At 42.3% G+C, this 19,938-nt stretch overlaps 1 long non-coding RNA gene and 2 other non-coding genes across 3 annotated transcripts; all 3 read left to right on the top strand.

Moving 5' to 3' along the window:
* The first annotated feature begins 2,561 nt into the window (after window positions 1–2,561).
* Window positions 2,562–2,633, top strand: trnap-cgg. The gene has a single exon. It is a non-coding gene; the product is annotated as a tRNA-Pro (tRNA).
* A 262-nt stretch (window positions 2,634–2,895) lies between these two features.
* LOC119485967 lies at window positions 2,896–14,385 on the top strand. Its single transcript, XR_005206408.1, has 3 exons — window positions 2,896–2,922; window positions 6,172–6,176; window positions 14,238–14,385. It is a non-coding gene; the product is annotated as an uncharacterized LOC119485967 (long non-coding RNA).
* On the top strand, window positions 12,574–12,645 carry trnap-ugg. Its single transcript has one exon. It is a non-coding gene; the product is annotated as a tRNA-Pro (tRNA).
* Window positions 14,386–19,938: the final 5,553 nt, after the last annotated feature.

Here is a 19,938-nt window from a genome sequence, read left to right as displayed (position 1 = left end):
CAGAGAGAAGAAAAGCAGAGAAGACAAAAGGCCGCTCGCCTCTTGTCCTGAAAGATCCTCAGTCACAAGGCCGCATTAGGAACTTAAATATTTTGTGGGTATCATTTCCCCATTTTGGGCAAAATACTCCAGAGAAACGTTTATTACTATATGAAAATATTCTTCTTTGGCAGATATTTTACAAGCCTGATCAGTAAAGACTGGAACAATAAGGCACGCACAGTGGAGTCGGGTTTCTGCAATATGTGAGGGAAGAAAAACAACGATCTGTGAATCGATAGTATAACCACAATCATCAAACATTCCCGAGCTCATAAACTATATTCTTGCACACTGTGTTTCATGGCTTAAAAAGCACCACACAAATCATGTTCTGCATCTAAGAATACAGATTTTTAGCACTCGGCCAAACAAAACTGTTTGAGGACGACTTTTTCTCACAAAACATAATTCAATTTCACCCTTTGCTGATGAGTTTCTACTTCACATCGCTGCCCGACTAGTGGGGACACGGGGCATCCCCGGCTTGTTCGCAGGCAATCTCTAACTCTAATTGGAGGAGATTGCTGGGGGACTCTGTAGCAGCAGCATTCCTGCATGATAGAACTGTATTACAGGGCTGGGACAAGGCCTGGGAATAGAGCCAGAGATACTGGGTGGGGTGGGGGGGCTGGCAGTGATCCCAACAAAACCATTCTCGTTCATTTTAACGTGTTCAACCTCCTTAAACAGAGCCCAGAGCGGTTCCCTCACATAACTTTATACAGCTGCATCACATGCACAATGACAAAGCACCGCTGTCAGACCCACTCACACAGTATGTTCACAGTACAATCCGCAAAGAAAGAAGGATATAATATTTATTTTCTATTTGAAATCATCATGCAATGGGATTTTAAGACGTTCCAAGGGCCCAATAAGTGTCATGCAACTCAGTCAACACACCAACGATCATGTCAGCTTTTATTTTGAGGAGGGAAAAAGTGAAACCACAATATTGCAGTTAGGTGGTTTTTCCACGACAACAGCAAACAGAGTAATGACAGAGGGTTGGGCCTGGCATCATAACACCGGTCCCCGGAGAGGAGAATAGAGTCGTTATTGTCTGAAGAGACTTTAAATTATTCATCAGGCTGATCCATGAGGCTGGAAAGACCCCCGCCCCATTCCTCAGCGTCTCACACTTTGTTTCTTTTCTTTTTTTGCTTTTTATTTGTATTTGTGCTTCGGATGCTGGTCAGTTGGGCACTTTGGCGTATTCTACATTTAGACAACTACTGGCTCAATTTCCATCACTTTTGCTGTGAATATTCATGGTTCCCAGGGGATGAATCTTTAAGGCCCTGACACACCAAGCCGTCCGTCGGCCGTCGGCGAGCATCTGTCAGCCTAGTTTTTGTGGTGTGTCCAGCACCGTCGTCTGAGTTTTTTTCGGCCGATTCAGCATGTTGAATCGGTGGCAGAGCTCGTCGGTGAGAGAAACCACTCTGATTGGCTGTTCGGCTTAAACGAATCAGTGCACGAGAAGAGAAACGGACGTGAGGAAAGCAAGCCAACGAGTAAAGTCAAGAGGAAAAACACAGAAGACTCTATCATAACAACGGCTTATACTGTATGTCCGCCGTCTCGTAGTCCTCGGTCTTCTGGTTTCTCTTTTTGAATGACGGATACAGACTACCGCCGCCTGCCGGTGTGGAGAGTTATTTCCTCTCACACAGGCGCAGAACGCACGTATTAACCGGCTGTAGTCTTGTACTACAAGTGCAACTTGACGGCCAAGACAAAGATAAAGTGAAGCGACACAACAGTTGGCCTTCATCGCCGCTAGTTCTTTGATGTCGGCTTGGAGTGTCTTGGCCTTTAAAGGAAAAGGTCGACAATTTGGGAAATGGGCTTATTATATTTCATACTATTTCTTGGCAACAACGTAACGCAACAACGCAACGCAACAACGTAATAGGGTTATTATTCCACACAACTTTCAATAACGGTCGCTCGATATATTACGTCACCTGCTCTGCACGTCGTTCATTGTACTACATTGTTCACATGCTGCAAAAACGTCCACTTTCAACATATCCATGGTTTGCAGAAACGAACAATGGCAACATTTTTTCCTGGCGACTGGGCTGCTTTCCACCTGTATGAATCCTTTTGATCTGTGGTTGTCAAAAATATGAGTCACGATCACCTAATTTCTAACATTAAGTCAAGAAATTGATCTGTGACTCCAGACAGCAACAGCATCAAGTCACAACTATACACACCTAGGATGGTGGAATACTTCCTCATCCTCTGGATTTGAATTATTTCTTATCAACCTCTTCTATTCAATCCTTCACATTTAGAGTCTTTGCAGCAGCATAAAGCTGCATTCTGAAAAGGTCAATGATCCTCAGGGGACGTCACGTCAACGGACAGGAAGACGACTCACTTTGACCCGCTTAGACCAGAGTGTACCAAGGGGAATTCTGGGATTGGCTGCCCATCCCCTGCCCATAAAAGCCGCTATTGTAGTCAATAGTCTCTTGATTCAAAGCATAGGACACAGCCCTTGTCTTGGCTCGTTGGTCTAGGGGTATGATTCTCGCTTCGGGTGCGAGAGGTCCCGGGTTCAAATCCCGGACGAGCCCTTGACAGTATAAGCATATTGGTCTGTGTGAGAGTCTTTAATCAGGAGGTTGTTGTTACAGCAATGCTAATACAGTCTGACAGACCTTCACATCCTGTGAACAATCACAGAAGCTGATTTTGTACTCTAGAATGAAATAAGGGATTGTGGGCAGAGTCTTGCTAATAGATGTCTTTTAAAAGCAGATATATTAGCTGTTTCATTTCAAAGGATGTGTTTATGTGTATCCTTCAGAGGACTGAAGGACATCAGGCTGAATCTGCTCACTAGTCTGCCCGTGTCAGAGGCTTGTTGGCCGATTCAGCATGTTGTCAGCCTGTCGGTGTGAGAAATCCCTCTGATTGGTTGTTCATCTTCAACGAATCAGTGCACGAGAAGCATTTGGGCATTGGCATTATTGGGGAAACACTGGTCTAGGGTATGATTCTAGCTTCGAGTGCGAGAGGTCTCGGGTTCTGCTAACATTATAAAAGCTGGAAAACCTTCTGCAGTGATGAAAGAGAAAACCACACCGGGGTGACCTTTAAAAGGACTGGCTGTTCCACATTTTAATATTAAATAATGAACCTCAGGTAACAGTTTTTATTTGAATTTGAACCCCTCACCTGTAACTCATACCGTCTGCCTCGGCTCCTCTCCTGCCCGGATCACTGTGTCATTTCAGAGCAAAAACCCATAAAACTGTGCAGCTGAAGTTTACAGTCTTCCCATGATGCCCTGGGGAGAACAATAAGGAGCATAACGGACCGTGGGCTTTAAAGAGCTGCCAGCACAACCAGCAATGTAATTACAAAGCTCTGCTACTTCTAAAAGCCGGTTAAAAGCCGATCGCTGCAGATACCTCACGGCAAAATTAATGGAAAGTTCTCCTCCACCTCCACACGATGCAACAAGGGTCTGCAGCCGCATGAACAGCTCCGACTGAAATGCTAATGTAAACATAGCATTACAAATCTTTCAGTCCTGCCCATCGCGTCGCGTCACATCGCGTCACGTCACGTCACGTCACGTCACGTCACGTCACGTCACGTCACGTCACGCCACGCCACGCCACGCCACGCCACGCCACGCCACGCCACGTCACGTCACGCCAATAAAACTACAACTTCTTTAAGTTTAAGCACTAAAACAACCACTTATTTAGGTGTAGTAGGCCCCTACTGACCCACATATATGGGTCTTACAGTATAGTGACTAATAATGCCTATTTAATAGCCTGACAGTTGAAGTATAAAGAGCAACTTTATTGTGAAACCAAGCTTGCTGCCTTCATCAGGGTCATTCTGATGAATATTTACAGCACATTTCACATAAATGCAGTGGGGGATTTTTTGAGAAAACTGTCTCTGGACAGGATCAGCTGCTATTAGGGCAAAAAGATTCACTCAGTTGGTATTTCAGTAATTCTGTTCCCCTGTCAGACGAACCTCAATAAATCTGTGACCCATTATGAGATTTAACCAAAGCTCGCTCACCTCAGGGCTTTCAGACTGAGAGCATTTGTGTTGGTGAACCAGAGAGGTCGAGGAACGAGCACTGAGGTTTACCAGACTAAAGTTTACTAACTGAAGACGGGAGAGTTCTTAGAGTTCACAGCGAGGAGGACGAGGTTGGGGGTACCGTCTATAGTATTGCATGACACCGTGTATGTGTGTGTGTTTAATAACTGAGAAAATGTGGGAGTATCTGATGGTTTATACAACAGCGGTTTCCATGGTAACCCCTTAAACAAGAGCTGTAGAGGTGATGATGTCAGAGCAGAGAGCTGGAAGCCGGGCTCGTCTTTTTTTTTCTGCTTAAGAGGAAATTGAAGTTTTGGATCATTTTAAAGTTTTTCCTCTCCTCTAAGCTGTTGACAGGAAGGCCCTGAAGGTCAGACAGTTAGTCTGCTCGGTTACCACAGAGTCACAGGTTTGAGCCCCAAAACAAGCAGCACGTCCTGCAACGCACTGTGGGGAGAGGATGTAATCGAAAGGATGAGGCTGATTATATTTTCCTTATTGTCAACAAATCTCATGTGCAGCAGCCAAACCAACAACATGTTAGTCCGTCTCTCAATACTGTCTGACTTCCTGCCTGTGGCTCTCAGCTCCAAGCCCATTGGTTCCTACTGAAGACGTAAATCTTTAACAACACAAATAGTTAGATTTTTTTTAATAAAGGCTCGTCAGAAATCGCATACTATGCACTACATACCCAATATGTGTACTATTGTTCAACATACTTTTGTGTGAATAAATAGTAGTACGTATCTTTTCAGACGAACTGAGCAGTAATTTTACGTCGTCACTTCCTGAGAGCCTCCTTGCTGCCTCTTTGGAGATGTGTACCTATGGTAACCCGTGCCAACATCATGTGACCAAAATTAAGTTTTTTGAGAATTAGACGTTACAGAGCTTTCCGTCAATGTCGGTTAGAGCGCTGTCGTCACTAAGGTATTGCATTGTGGGATATTTATGTCGCCATAGTGTCCAGCGTTGCATACATATATTTCACCAGAAAAAAGAATAGATATCAGGCTTTGATGCTGTTTGTTTGAGTACACATGATATTTGATGATGATAAGAAAATATAGAAAGTCATCAGATGTATCCTTTAAATTAAAATTTAATGAATTCACTTAAATGGATTTTAAAAGTGATTTCAGTTACTGTAATAACCTCCCGCCTTAGTACCAATTTAGCTCGCCAATATGTTTTGTTGATGCATCTTAAACATCAACTCCTCAGTACACAAACATCCTGCAGGTTTCTCATTGTGTTTTGTAACTGATTATATAATTAAACATTGATTGTGAGCATGCTAACGTTAGCTGATACTGCTAACTCAAGCTGTGTGGCTCCGTTCATTTAAAAAGTAAATTGGCCTACATTATAAATTCTTTTATTGGGTTTTCAACAGAAGTACAATACAATTCAACTAGTTAAAATAATTTAAAGTATCTGTAGTAAAGTAACCCAGATCTCACCCACCCTCGCCTCCCAATCAATCCAGTTTAGTTTCACTAAAAGAGAAAATAAAAATAAAATCCAAATACTAAATAACCGAGAACTAATAATGAATACTATAATAGATGATTGGAGAAGATGCAAGGGTCAGTTCCATAGAAATAAAATATAATTTTATCTTTATGGTCCTGATCATTTACCAATAGCCATGGTAGATACAGCAGATATACTGTTAGTGAAGCAGCTGGTATCACTTGATCTTAATGAAGAGCCCTGCTGCTGACCAGAGACCAGCACTCCCAGCGGGGCGTCGATGAGAAGCAGCAGACGAGCTGGTTATTGATTTCTGAAGGTTAAAGGTGACAGCTGTGATGTGATGGAAGTCCATCAGAGGATGCTGTCAATTATTGATAAGCTCTGGTCAGCCCACGGGCCTGTAACCTGATCACTTCATTCAGTTTGTTTTATGATCAAATAATGTTCCAATTATTCCAACCAAGCTGATGATTCCTTTGATTGTCGTATATTTTTACACTATTATGTGAATAATAATGTCTCTGTAGCGTGGCGTTGTTATAGTTGTGGAGAAAGTTTGGGTGGAAGATTATGTGTACTGCACAAAGCATGTGACCTCAATACCAGATCCTATCTTCTACACTACATTGCATTACATTTATTTAGCTGATGCTTTTATCCAAAGTGACTCACAACAAGTGCATTCAACAATGTGGGTACAACCCCAAAAAGATGTATATTAGCAAGACTGTAGCAAACTGAAATCACGTAGCAGTTAGCCGCTGAGCTAGCTGGAGTAAAGATGCTGACTGCTCAGCTATAGGCTGATAATTAAGGGTTTTGGTAGCAACCTGCAAGCAGCAGTTTCTTTAACTTAGCTAGCTTAGTAGATAAGTGAGCGAGTGGAGTGTGAGCTTGGACCCATAAGCGCTGGGTTCAAGGTCAAACAGACCACCGGGAACAGCTAGGGCCGTTCAAATGCTTCAAGGTCGGATAACGGCATTACTGACTGGAAGGGACCGTTGGTGAACGTCCTGATGAAGATTTCACCTCCGCTGCCGTCTGGTTTCATCTTTCGGACCAAAAACTGTTTCTCCAGGACTGACGCCAAACTGTGAGTTGGACTTTTTGTGTTTTTGCTCTGTTGAGGATGAACTCTGTCAGACGCCTGCAACTTCTCTGTTATTTTTGGCTTGGATTCATGTTTCTTCCTATCAGCTTATGTCATTCGCATAAAGAATGTATTATTGCTATGAAGTGAAAGTCAATGGTTCCATTGCAACATCAGCGCCCAGCAGCAGAGCTACCCTGCCGCCATTTTGGACTGAAAGCGACTTCCGGACGACAGTAAAACGTCCACCGACAAAGAGCCCTACAAAAGTAAAACAAAATTATTTCTACGCTATTGTCATATTATACCGAAATGGCCTGTGTTGAACAATAAAATAGGAATATAATAAGCCTTTCCAATCCAAAATGGTGACAGCATGCTCGCGGAGGGCAGAGCTGGCGCATGTCTGGAGAACCAGAGTAAAGTTTAATATTTTTTTACTAATAAAAGTGCTAAAAAACACTTTGTCATCCTTAAATACGAGGTGCAAATCCTTAGTAAATATATAGTAAATATAAAGTAAATGCATTTTTTATCGATATACGTCTCCCATGAAGGACAACTTGCCGAGTACCTATCGATGTAGTTGGATCGTAGGAATATAAATCGATACATCGATGTAGTATGTGAATCGTTACAGCCGCCACAGTTTTATAATGAACCTGAAAATATTGTCACACTTCTCAACGGGTGGCCATCCCTGAAGTCCGCCCCGGGGGATCCAACTCGGTTGGTCAGAGAAGGCTGCTCGGTATGGGAAGATCCCCGGTGCTGGCTGACCAACGCCAGCACCGGCATAGGGTTAACCCCTAACCCTAACCCAGCACGCCACGCATTTCCTCCATGTGCTCCGCGACCGGGTATAGTTGTTCAGCTTGGAAAGGCCCGGCGTGAAGGTGGCTCGCGGCTCCGAAAGTGAGCTTTACCGCAACCCTCACCCGGACCTTGCAGCTTCCTGGGTTGTGGACTGATCTCACTGCTCACTGTGCCCTCTCTCCCCGCTGGGAGGAACGAGGCTCCCGGCATGATTGTCAACACTTTAAAATGTAGCCTACAAAATTCAGGGTTAATATTTCCTGTATTTTCTCATATCGCAATATATATTGCAGAAAAAAATCCAATGTCAGTTTCATTCCAATATCATGCAGCCCTAAGACACAGTGTAGTGGTGTGGCACCTGGTGTGTTGTCGTGGTTATCACAGCTCAGATACAGAGGTGTGAAATGACTGACAAGTGGAAATAAGAGGCAGCTGGAAGACAAACTCTTGTATCAGCTGTCAACATGTTTCTGCGCCAACAACACACAGAGATTTCAACCTTTTTTGTTGAAACTGGGGCTGGATATTTGGATATTAATAAACCTGATAACACCCTTAGAGAGGTTATGGTCATTTTGTGCTACAGGGCAGCCAAGAAATTGTGATGCCACCTTTAAATATTTTTACATAAGGTTGGGAATCACCTGAGGCTGCGTGATATGATATTATCACGATATGATCTTATTCTGATTTTAAACATTTTGCGATGACCGTCATCCATTTCCCTCCATGCTGCTACCGGGTGAGAGAACAAGGAGCCCCGGCAAAGGGGCGCCGTTCATTTGCATGCACGCTTGTGCTGCAGAGCCGGCCAAAAATGGCAATGCCTCACCCTTGATGAGGGAAAAGGTTGAAGAAGCGAGCCAGTAAATAGCAAAGCGGTCCGCTTCATTACTTTGTATTCATGTAATAAATATCGAAATATCAATTAGATGATAATCTGCATGAGAAATGATGCACAACGACAAAGATTTGGTTATAATAATCATCCGCTTATAGTGATCAATTTGATCTGGACAGACGTGATCACTATAAGCGTTTCCACTTTATTGCAATATATTACCTTTTTTCAACTGCAAATTATGCAGTTTGTCAACATCTGTTTTATCTAATAAGATAAGATTTTTTAGGGTTTCTAGTTTCATATGATACCAGTTTCTTCACTCTTTAAGACTGAGCCCACTACAGCCTCTGAAAGAAAGAATAGCTGCCGGTGGGCTGTCGAATTGTTAAGAGATTAATACTTTATATAATAAAAGATCAATACTTGACGCCCGTGTATCGATACAATATTGCCATGCAAAATATCAGGGTACTATGCTGACTTGATTTTTTCATCACCCCTTTTTATAAATCAATCAGACGAATAGTGCTACTACCAAATTTGAGGGTTGCACAAAATGGTAAAAATGTTATAATAACTGTATTTATGTCCTTGGAGCTGTCTAACCTGCACCGTAAGGACTGATTCTGTGATTTGTGGGTAAGGTTTAGATTAAAACTTAGTCAAAAATGGTCAAAAGTTTAAGTTTTTTTTAGTAATCTGTGTTTCAGCTATTCAGTAACTATATTTCACTGTGCATTTAGATGCTGCTTCACACTGAAATATAGTCATTGAAATACTGTTACAGGAGCAGTTGTGTAACCTAGTCGTCTGAAAAAAACATTCTCCTTTCAACCAAATTTAGCCGACATCTAATCTTGTGCAGTGGTTCCCAAACTGGGGCAGGCCTGGCTGGGCTGGTGGTGGTGAGGCATTGCAGGACGGATATGTGTGCACAGGGGGGGAGATGTGGAACAAACATTGAATGAATCTTAATCATTTGGGAACGATAAAAAAGCTTCCAGCTTTTTGACAAAAACGTTTGGGAGCCACTGATGTTGAGAATAAGTGGACGTGTGAAGGGAATGTGTGCAGGTTGCTGCTGTATGATGGTGTCCTGAGAGGAAACCTGCAGACTGTATCTCAGATAGCCTACAGCAGCGTTAGACGTTCACTGCTGCTCTGACTCACTCTCACCTCGACTCAGACGGCTGCTGATAAGAAGAAGAAGAGGGTTGTTTTTTTTATTTAAAGCGTGACATGGGAACGCAGCAGCAGACCACTGAGTCAGGAGAATAAAAACCTTCCCCTGGACTCATAAAGACCTTTAATGAGTCTGTAGACCACAGTCTCCCACTGTTCTGTCTTATCAGGGCGTTCAGCTCTGCCTTTTACGTCATGTCGGTCTGTTTGGTATTCTCTGTGTCCTGTGTTTTTGCCAGGACTGTTGAGGTTTACATACTTTAGTCCGTCAGGTGCAGCTTCACCCACAAAACTCCTCATCCAGAGACATAGGAAGCCTTCTAGTGTATATCAGTGTTTTTGAACAAATGCACCGCCACAGGAATCTAATGGTCATTCATTTGTATGTAGCCAGAGAGTCGTTCCTTATCTTTACCCTCTCCCCTCAGGGCGTAAATTTATATGAACTTAATCGGTTTGAGTAATTTTTTAAGAAAATAAAAGTAAAAAGTCCCTGATTCCAGCTACTTAAATGTGAATATTTTCTGATTTCTTTACTCCTCTATGATACTATCTTTGAGTTGTGGACAAAACAAGACTTTTTTAGCCTAAACTAATCGATTAATCGAGAAAATAATCGAGTCTCCCCTTTACAGACATGCCCATTTTATGATAATCACATGCAGTTTGGGGCAAGTCATAGTCAAGTCAGCACACTGACACACTGACAGCTGTTGTTGTCTGTTGGGCTCGAGTTTGTCATGTTATGATTTGAGCTTATTTTGAGCCCTTTTTTATGCTAAATGCAGTACCTGTGAGGGTTTCTGGACAATATCTGTCATTGTTTTGTGTTGTTAATTGATTTCCAATAATAAATATATACATACATTTACATAAAGCAAGCATATCGGCCCACTCCCACGTTGATAAGAGTATTAAATACTAGACAAATCTCCTTTTAAGGTACATTTTGAACAGATAAAAAATTTGAGATTAATTTGAAAATTAATTATGATTAACTATGGACAATCATGCGATTAACCGCGATTAAATATTTGAATAGATTGACAGCCCTAATTTTTGCTCTCGTCATAGAGACATGCTTTGTCCCCTATACATCTTATAACTTATTTAAAAAACAAGCCACCTGCTCACTCACCGAGGAAAATATTCAGTTAGATTGAGAGTCTGTTTGACCTTCAACAGGTATTCTATTATTATTTTGTCAACATACAGTTATTCTTCAAAGCTACGGGGAGATGAAATCGAGGTCAACGGTCTGGGAGACTTTATCAGCAGCAGAATTTCACTCAGAGCTTCGACTCTCCAGATGCATATAAAGAACAAAATTTATGACAACTGGATGGAAACAAAGGGTTTCCCATGACTCTGTAAATGTCCAGTAATGTCTTTTACACTCAAAGCTGCCAAAACAGAACATTTACTTACATGTAATAATGACACACCCAGTTTACACTTGGCATACTGTGCTGCAGTGTGCACTCCTGTTAAAGTGAAGGATTGTGTTAGGTTGTGTAAAGGGAAAGTGTTGATGCTGATAAGAAGGCAAAAGAGATGAACTGTGTCTCATCTATGTTGACGTCCTGCTGTGTAAGAATCCCATAATAACATGACTGTGGTCTCTCGGTGGTTAGAGCGAGGCACCAACACAGCCAGAGCAGAGGTCACGAGGTTCATTCCCACTGCAACCCGTCAGGCTAAACATTCACTCACAGCGCTGTAAGACACTTTGAAGGAGACGCTTCATCTAAATGGCCGATGTTTGGGTCAGTTTTTAACGGGAAAGTAACTCGTCTGTCCCTGCTAGGGATGTCATGATACCAGAAATTTAGTAGTCAATACCAATAGCAGTAAAATTCCTCAATTCTCGATTTCAATTAGATACCACGGTAAAAAACAAAAGAGAATCGATGAATCCCATGTACTTCAGCATTCACTCCTTTATTATCATTTGCATACTGGTCTTTGTTAGGAAGTTAAACAGCTCATAATTCCCTCTCTATTATCTATTTTATATTGCTGTGAAAGCATCTCCTTCAAACTACTGGATTTATTCAAGTTTCTCACCAAAATCTACATTTCACAAGATTACATTTGAACTAGCTCAAGCGAGCAGAGACCGGAGCCGACTTCCTGTATCCTGCAACTCCGGCTCCGCCTCTTGAGGTTGGCCAGCTTTTGTCCTTAAAGTGACGAGCCGCTCCTCTGAGCCGCTCAGCTTTTGAGTTAATTATTAACATTTCTTTTAACCGTTATAACCGATAGCGTTAATCAGTTAAAATGCTTAATGTTGGTTAACGGTTAAACGGTTAATTATGGACATCCCTAATTTGAACACATAATGATAACTTCATAATTTACCTTTGCCCAATACTATTTTTTACCAAATAGGGCCTGAACGCATAATGTAAATCAATGGCACCTCACGTGTTGAAATCGGCAGGATGAAAGCTAGATAACGTTAGCTGTTAGTTTACCAGCTCTCATCCTGCCGACTTCAACACAGATTTGTTGTTCACAGTATAGCATTATCAGGGAAATAATACGGCGCCCTAGACGCGTCGATAGTGAGTTTACTGCGTCCCAATCACATTTTCAATCATCAACGGGACGCCGTTAGTCTTAAGCCCTGATCCACGGTACCGCCGGCATTGTAGAAAAACGAGTACCATCACATGTGGTTCTCGTGACATCCCTAGTTCCTGTTACCTGCTGAACCAGACGCATCTGCATCTGAAGAGTTTACAGTCTGTCTAAAAACTATGAATGATCCTCATTACATTTACCTTGTTGAAACGCCACCATAATAAACATGTGTGTCTTTCTTTGGAGTTAGTTAGCTCCTCTCCGGGAGCTGTTTAGCCTAGCTTAGCAAAAAGAATGGAAGCAGGGGGAAACTGTTAGCATAGTTCCCTCAAAGTGAAAAGGAACACGACTTATTGCTTTATATTTCCTACTGTGTCCAATGTGATTCAACAATGATGAAGTGACACTGTTTCATTGAAACAATGGAGCACTTCATGGCTCGTTGGTCTAGGGGTATGATTCTCGCTTTGGGTGCGAGAGGTCCCGGGTTCAAATCCCGGACGAGCCCAAGCAGTTTCTTTTTTCCTATGAATAGGAATCCACTTCTTCCCTGCCATTCGTTAATTTGATCCCTCCAGTCCTGAGAGTTAAACCAAATGCTGGTTAGCACTGTTAGCTCACTGGGTTTATATCTGCTGGCTGTCTGTCTGTGTGGCGTTTGTCTCGCTGTCTCTGTTTGAAGACATTGTTCAGGTGAACTTTGGATGTGAATATGTGACTGACTGGCCACCTGTACAGGTGTATCTTGCATAATTAATTTGACACCACCTACAGACACACAAACTACATCAGCATAAACGTTTTAGCAGACATTACAGTCCCTGCCCACTCTGTTACGTGACTTCTGAAATGCAGTGCAGAAACACAACAGTGACGACTGCTGAGAAACACTCTCTCTCAGCTTTCTGTGCTTTTTATTTCAACACTTTTCTCAGGGAAGTGTCTTTAACAGATTCTCTCCTTGTTTTACACGTCGGGTTGCGACGCGAGCGAGACGCTCAAACGAGCTTTCAGCACTCTAATGAACCATCTGGACCGCTTCTCTCTTGTTTATGGAGTCGTGAACAATTATGGCTACAAGAAGCAATCCATAAAAACAATTATAGAGCTTTAATACGACGTGTTAAAGCCTTTTCCCAAGGTTCAGTGTGTGGGTTGAGCCTTTTGGGTTTATTTTAGACACTCTCATTTGAGACAAGAAGATGGCCTCATCCTCTCATGACCCAAAAACGCCAGCACATCGAGTACATTCTTCTTTGTCTTTCTCCTCTTCTGCTTCACCACTTTATCAATTACAAATATTCCCACGTACATGCTTTTTGCATCATTATACGAACTTATTCCTCTGATTCAGCCTGACAGAGATGTAACCAAACCTCCAGGGAGTGGCATTAAACCAGTACTGATTACTCTGGGGGCCCCCCAGAATTCCCACAGGGGCCCCTGGGAGTCCCTCAAGTACAATTTGAGACAATTTTGGGACACCCCATCTTGACTGTGCTTCAGTTTCATGCATAAGACTTTTCTTTTATATGCTGTTTACAGTTTGTTTTTAGTTGTGTGCTACTAAATGGACCTTGTAATGAATTGAATCTCAATTTTTAAACCAACATGGATGAAAAAAGAGCCCAGAAAAAGTAAATTTGAACATCTGCAATTCTTTGACAACTGAGCCAACTCCATCTACTGACGAAGGTCATGTGATGTGATTGAAAGCTCCAGAACAGCTACTAAATGGACCTTATGATGAGATCAATTTTTTCATCTTTTTCAATGGATTTCAACCCCTCACCTTTTGAGATTCAGGTTGTTCTCTGCACAAGTATCATATGAGGTATACATGTCTTGGCTCATTGGTCTAGGGGTATGAGTCTAGCTTCAGGTGTAAGAGGGCCAGGGTTCAAATCCAGGACGAGCCCTTGAAGAGAATAGTTTGATTGTCTCAAAGCAGTTCTTTTAAGTTTAATAAGATTCTTTATAACAAGACCCTGACACATCATGCCGACGGTCGGCCGTTGGACCTTTTGCTGCCGTCAGTGAGCATCTGTCGGCCTAGTTCGTCTGAAGGTTTTCGGGCGAGTCAGCATGTTGAATCGGCAGCGGAGCCAGTCTGTGAGAGAAATCTCTCTGATCGGCTATTCAGCTTAAACGAATCAGTGCACGAGAAGAGAAACGGAAGTCAGGAAAGCAAGCCAACGAGTAAAGTCAAGAAGGAAAACACAGATGGCTCTTGTCATTTTTCATCTTCATCTCATCTGATCATTCCAATACACGGATATATTTACAGCGACATGGCCATCTGGAATGAAGCTAAGCTTTATTTCATGTACGTATCATAACAACGGCTTGTATATCCACCGTCTTCCGGTTTCCCTTTTTGAATTTGTTACAGATTACACTGGACATTTTACAAGAATAGATGACGCTCAATATGTAGAGCAGTGCTTTGATCCTTAACATTGGGTGGCTGTGTGTCTGGCCTCTCTGGCCGAGCTTTCGCTGAGAGCCGCAGGTTTCCACCTAGCGCAGCACACACCAGCTGTGACCGCTCCGTCCTCCGCACGGCGATTGCCTCATTAACAGCATGGTTCTCTTGTAGCATTGGGTTTAAATCCGAAATATTGCCAAATAGGCGCTTTTGCTTTTTCCCTTTGACACCAAATCCTCCACCTTAGTCTTGTCTGTCAACTCTCTCTCGTCCCGTGTGTGAAATCTGACTCCTGCTACTCAGAGCTGAGACTCAATACGGAGCAGACACTTTCACTTTCAGTTTGTGGCGTCCGTCGTCCGACTATTTATTGATAACACGGCGCTGATATGCGAAAATGAATTAAATGGGTTTATTTCTAATAAAGAAGCTAAATGATGGTGGGGGCGATGGACAAGTAATGTAATCAGTGTATGCCTGAAAACGACGGTATACGTGCAACTGCGGTAACACCACCTACTACGGCAAGCCAACTCCTGAGGGAAATGTCTGTCTCTTTAGCTGCTAAATGCTTCACTATGTTCACCGGCTAGTTTCTGAATGTGTCTGTCTGCTGTTTGTTGCTGAGCAGGTTTTTTCATTGGCTTTTTACAACTTTTTCTCTGAGAATGACGCTGTGAGAGCTACGAGAGTGAACCAGAACCGTAAAGTTGTGGGCCAAACATGTAAATAAGGAGCTGAAACTCACTATTAAGCTCCGTAAAGCCGAGAGGAGCTGCAGATTCAGATGATCATTCACTGGAGGTTCAGCGCTATGAGTCGCATTGTTATTATAAAAAAATGTAAACTTCAAATGATTACAATTTATATTTAAACTTATATATTAAGTTGCTAATAAATATTATTATATTCATGTGTTTTACAGTGCATCAGCACTGAGTCTGCAGATTAAACCTGTTAGATTCATATCAGTCGTGGCTCACGCGGCACTAATAGGGATTAAACCAGCAGCTTTTCATCAGCAGCGACGGGATCGACACCGTTGGCATTTAGTCCGTTTTCACAGTTCCTCTGCATACAGACCTCCTCCGGCCTGCATGTGCCTGACTGACTGCCTCGCTATTCAACCCTCCTTTAATTAATTGTAACACTGCAGTGAAAAGGCAGCTCATAATCTGGTGAACAATGGGCGACAAATAGAGCAGGGAGCTCGTTCACGCTGCCAGCAGCCACCGCCTTCAGCAGCTCGCTGCCAGCTGCGGCGGCACTCAGCTTTTCAACCATCAACTCTCATAATGAAGTGTTGAAGGACTCACACTGCCATCAGTCTGCATTGTTTCCCCTCCTTCTTCCCAAAGAAAACAGTCACTAAAGTCTCATTTGTTGCCACTTCTCCATGGCGGGCGTGGCGTTCGATGGAGCACTTGTGTGTCGCTAAAAGGATTATGAGGGCTTAATTGAGTGTGCTAATTGATGAGACAGTGAATGGGGCTGAATGGAGCTAAGGGGCAGATGTGGTGTGAAACCCCTGGCTCTTTCTAAAGAATACAAATAAGCAGCAGAGGGATCTATTCTCCGCTCTCTATAACACTCAATTATCCCTTTCACACAGCGAGCAGGGGGCCGAGCGAACAGATGGTTTCCACGCTGAGAGCTGTATGGAGGCCATCACTGCATCTCCGGGCACCTTTTCTTCAGGAACGATGGGCTTTTTATTGGCTATTCATGACGCACAGGGTCTCAGTGGGAACAATGGACGACTAGAGCGGCCATGAATCGGAATGAGAGCGGAGGTCTGGGTTCGGTCTTGGCGAGGCGTCCGTTACGCTTGAAACTGAAGAGAAAGGAGAATGAAAACCGGGGAGGGCATGTTCACCTGGGGCGGAGGGGGAGTGTCGGCACACCGTATGTCGATGGCCACTTCAAGTCAAGAACAATGATATCCTTCATCTCAAACTCCACCCAGCGATAAAATCCATCCTGTGTGAGCAGAAAAACACCTGAGAGAGGGGAACTTCAGGGGGAAGTTTGTGTCCAAAGATGTTTTCATGTATCAGGGAACTTGTAGTCCATCATGAGTTTGGCAAAACAGTCTCATTATTTGGGAACAACACTTCCCAAAATACACTTCTGCAATCTCGTAAACAAACTTTATCAGCTCCTGTTGAAAAAAATGTAAAGTTGTTGGTGATACAGTGTAAATATCTGTCAGTCTGAACAACGGGAATCCTCTGATCGCTCAGATGAAAGCTCAGTCCTGATTGGTTGAAGGATCTTTCATCCATGAGTTTCTAACTAACTCGAACACTGACTTAATTACTTGTTACATACTGAAGCTTGTTACATATTGAAGCCCAGAGTTCATGATATTGAAATGATGGTGTGTAATCAAATTTCAATTTCAATTTGTGTCTGCCAATTTGAAAATACATCATCAACATTCAACTTCAATGTGACCGTGGTGCTGTGTTCTGGAGTTCACATAATTTATTAATTTTTAAATTTGTCAATGATGTTTTAATTTTATTTTTCATTTAGAAATAATTGAAAATTAAAATAAAAACTAATTTTAGTTTTATATATTATGCACATGCAAATATTAAATCAAATCTGAATGCTGTAGTGATTGTAAATAATCGACGTGACTTGAACTCATTAAAATGTTTGAACCTTTAACTTTCTGTTTATCTCTATTAAAATGATCAATTGTATTTTTATAGGTAGAAACTGTCAGTGTGGAATTAAAATTCGACCCTTCGTACTTTCTTGGATTGTTGGAAGGTTTGAAAATTCGACATCGAAAGTGATGGCCGTTAAACACCAGGGGCATTTTTTCATGCGATTATTTCGCACGTCAATATATATATATTTTTGTCATGAATACTTTCACACAGAACATGAATATTTAAGCAGCAAAAAAATGACATTCATTTTTACAGAGTGAGGTAGATTTTTCAGAGCTTTCGTACCGCAAATAAAGGCGTCAACCAATCATGTTGTGCAGAACGTGTTGAGTTGCATCTATATTTATGAAACAACAACCCACAGGCTCTGTTGTCTGAACTAAATTACAAAGAATAAAAACAAAACAAACCGTTTTGTGTGTAAAGGCCTTGAGAGCAACACTCTCGCGACCTTTGGAGATAACAAATAACCAAATGGATGTGTGGGATAAAAACATATGGAAAAAACCTGTTGAGTCGATGTTAAATAAGATCTTTGTGTTGTTTTATTGTTTTTAACGATCCTTTTTGTCTGTGTGTATGGGAAATATAATATTGTTTTATATTTTTTCTTTAATGACTTGATTTTATAATAATCATTATGTAAATAAGAAACCTTAAATTAATTAAATCATATAAGAAGCTCCTCTAGAACACACACACACACACACACACACACACACGCACACACACTAACCGCTCCACAAGCAGCAACACTGAAGAGTCTTTTCTAACTTCTATAACACCAGCGACACAAAAGGCGAAGTTGGAGGGTGATGGACGTGTTTGGGGGGTGTTTTGGGGTTGAATGGGTTGTATTAGCTCATGAATATAAGGCCCTGTATTATTGCCCCCCTCCTCCCTTGTGTGGGCCCCCACCTTGTCCTGTATTGTTCGACAGAGGGGTTTGTGAGGCGAGCTGATGGGATGAATGCCACCTGTCAGAGAGCAGAGAAAACAGGATTCAGTCAGCGTGGAGAAAAGCTCTGTGTTCCTGTTATACACCGCTAATTGACTTTTAGAGCTATCGGGGGCCTCAGGGTGAGAAAGAGAAAGAAAGACACTCTGTTTGCAACTAAAACAGCAGTGCTGATGAAATCTGTTGCATGTAAAATCAGTCAGTTTGCAGGGATTTTAACAGTTTGTACCGAGTTGTTTTAATGTGTAAGTCACATTTTTTTTTTCAGTAACCCATGTCTTCTTTATTTCACCTGTTCTTACAGAGAATCTTAAAAGTAGATCTGTTTAAACTAGGCCTGCACGATATGAGGAAAATATGACATCGTTCAATATTGTGATGACGATATGACTTGCGATAAATAAACAAATGTTGAAGTGTGCATATTAGCTGTACTTATGCCAGCCCATTTAATAACGGGTTTCCTTAACTATCCCTAAATAATATGAATTTTCTTATTCATCGCGTTTCAGACAGCCTTTTGCGATGTGTTTATCGAGCATGTTCATATCGCGATGATGATGAAAATACGATTTTATCGATCAGCCCTAATTTAAACTAATTTTCAGTTGAATTTGAAAGTTTCCAGTCAGCAGAGGGAAATAAAGAGAACTACGCTTTGTTGCACTGAAAACTTCAGGTTTAAACCAGCGTGATCTCATGGGAAGGCTTTTAAATGGCACGCTACTTTCAAGGACATTCTGTGTGTCATGATACGCATTTTAATCTGTCAAGTCGTTTCATTTCACGTCGTTACGGTTATGTTTAGGCAACAAAACTACTTGGTTAGGTTTAGGAAAAACATCATGGTTAGGCTTAAATTAAGTACTAAGTAAAATACGTAACATAAGTTCGGAAAACACGTCACAAACGGCACTAACGTAACTGCAAAATACATCAGACTTTAACACGACACGGACACCGGTCTCATGGGTGAAAGTCCTGTAATCGTTTGACCCATCCACCAGTAGTCTCTCATTTTTTATCTTACGTCACTTGCTCTTCCTCACTTACTCTGAGCTTCGCTCGTTATTGAACATCACTAGCTCTGTATCTCTCGTACTGTAGCATATAGACGCGCATTGGTTTACATTGCAGTCAGTGCAGATTACAAGCAAAAGCCAGAACGGCGTTGCGAGAACGGCAACGGAGGACGTGCCTACAGAACATGTGCATTACCACAGTATATAAGGCGGCATCCAGCGTTGCCTGGTATCCATTCCTCTTCAGTGATCACCGATTGCCCATTGGCTGCGGTGTCTAATCCTTAGCCGGTCTGGATCACTGTGGTTAGGTCGATGTCGATGGCGCGGTAGGGCATATATCCATCGGGCTCCACCGACTGTACCCATAGAGTCCAGTAGAGAGCGGTGTGGGCCTGTGTGAGTTAGAATGAAGGTTACGATATTGTAACCCTAGTTCTATAAGCACAGGAAGAGCCCTCTACCAAGGAGGCCCTGCCGCTCCTGCGCCGCTCGCTGAAGAGGGCGTGGGATGCCACCTTATATGCTGTGGTAATGCACATATTCGGTAGTCACCTCCTGATTGCTACGTTTATGCAGCTCTCAGTGGGAGGAGTGTATTACCCATAGAGCCCAGTAGAGGGCTCCGCCTGTGCTTATAGAACAATATTGTAACCTTGGATCTGTTTCATCACAGTAATCAATGTGGACATGGAGTCATTTACTGTGG

This window comes from Sebastes umbrosus, chromosome 3 (genome assembly GCF_015220745.1).
Source record: "Sebastes umbrosus isolate fSebUmb1 chromosome 3, fSebUmb1.pri, whole genome shotgun sequence".
Classification (NCBI taxonomy): Eukaryota; Metazoa; Chordata; class Actinopteri; order Perciformes; family Sebastidae; genus Sebastes; species Sebastes umbrosus.
This window is presented reverse-complemented; position numbering and strand designations above follow the sequence as displayed.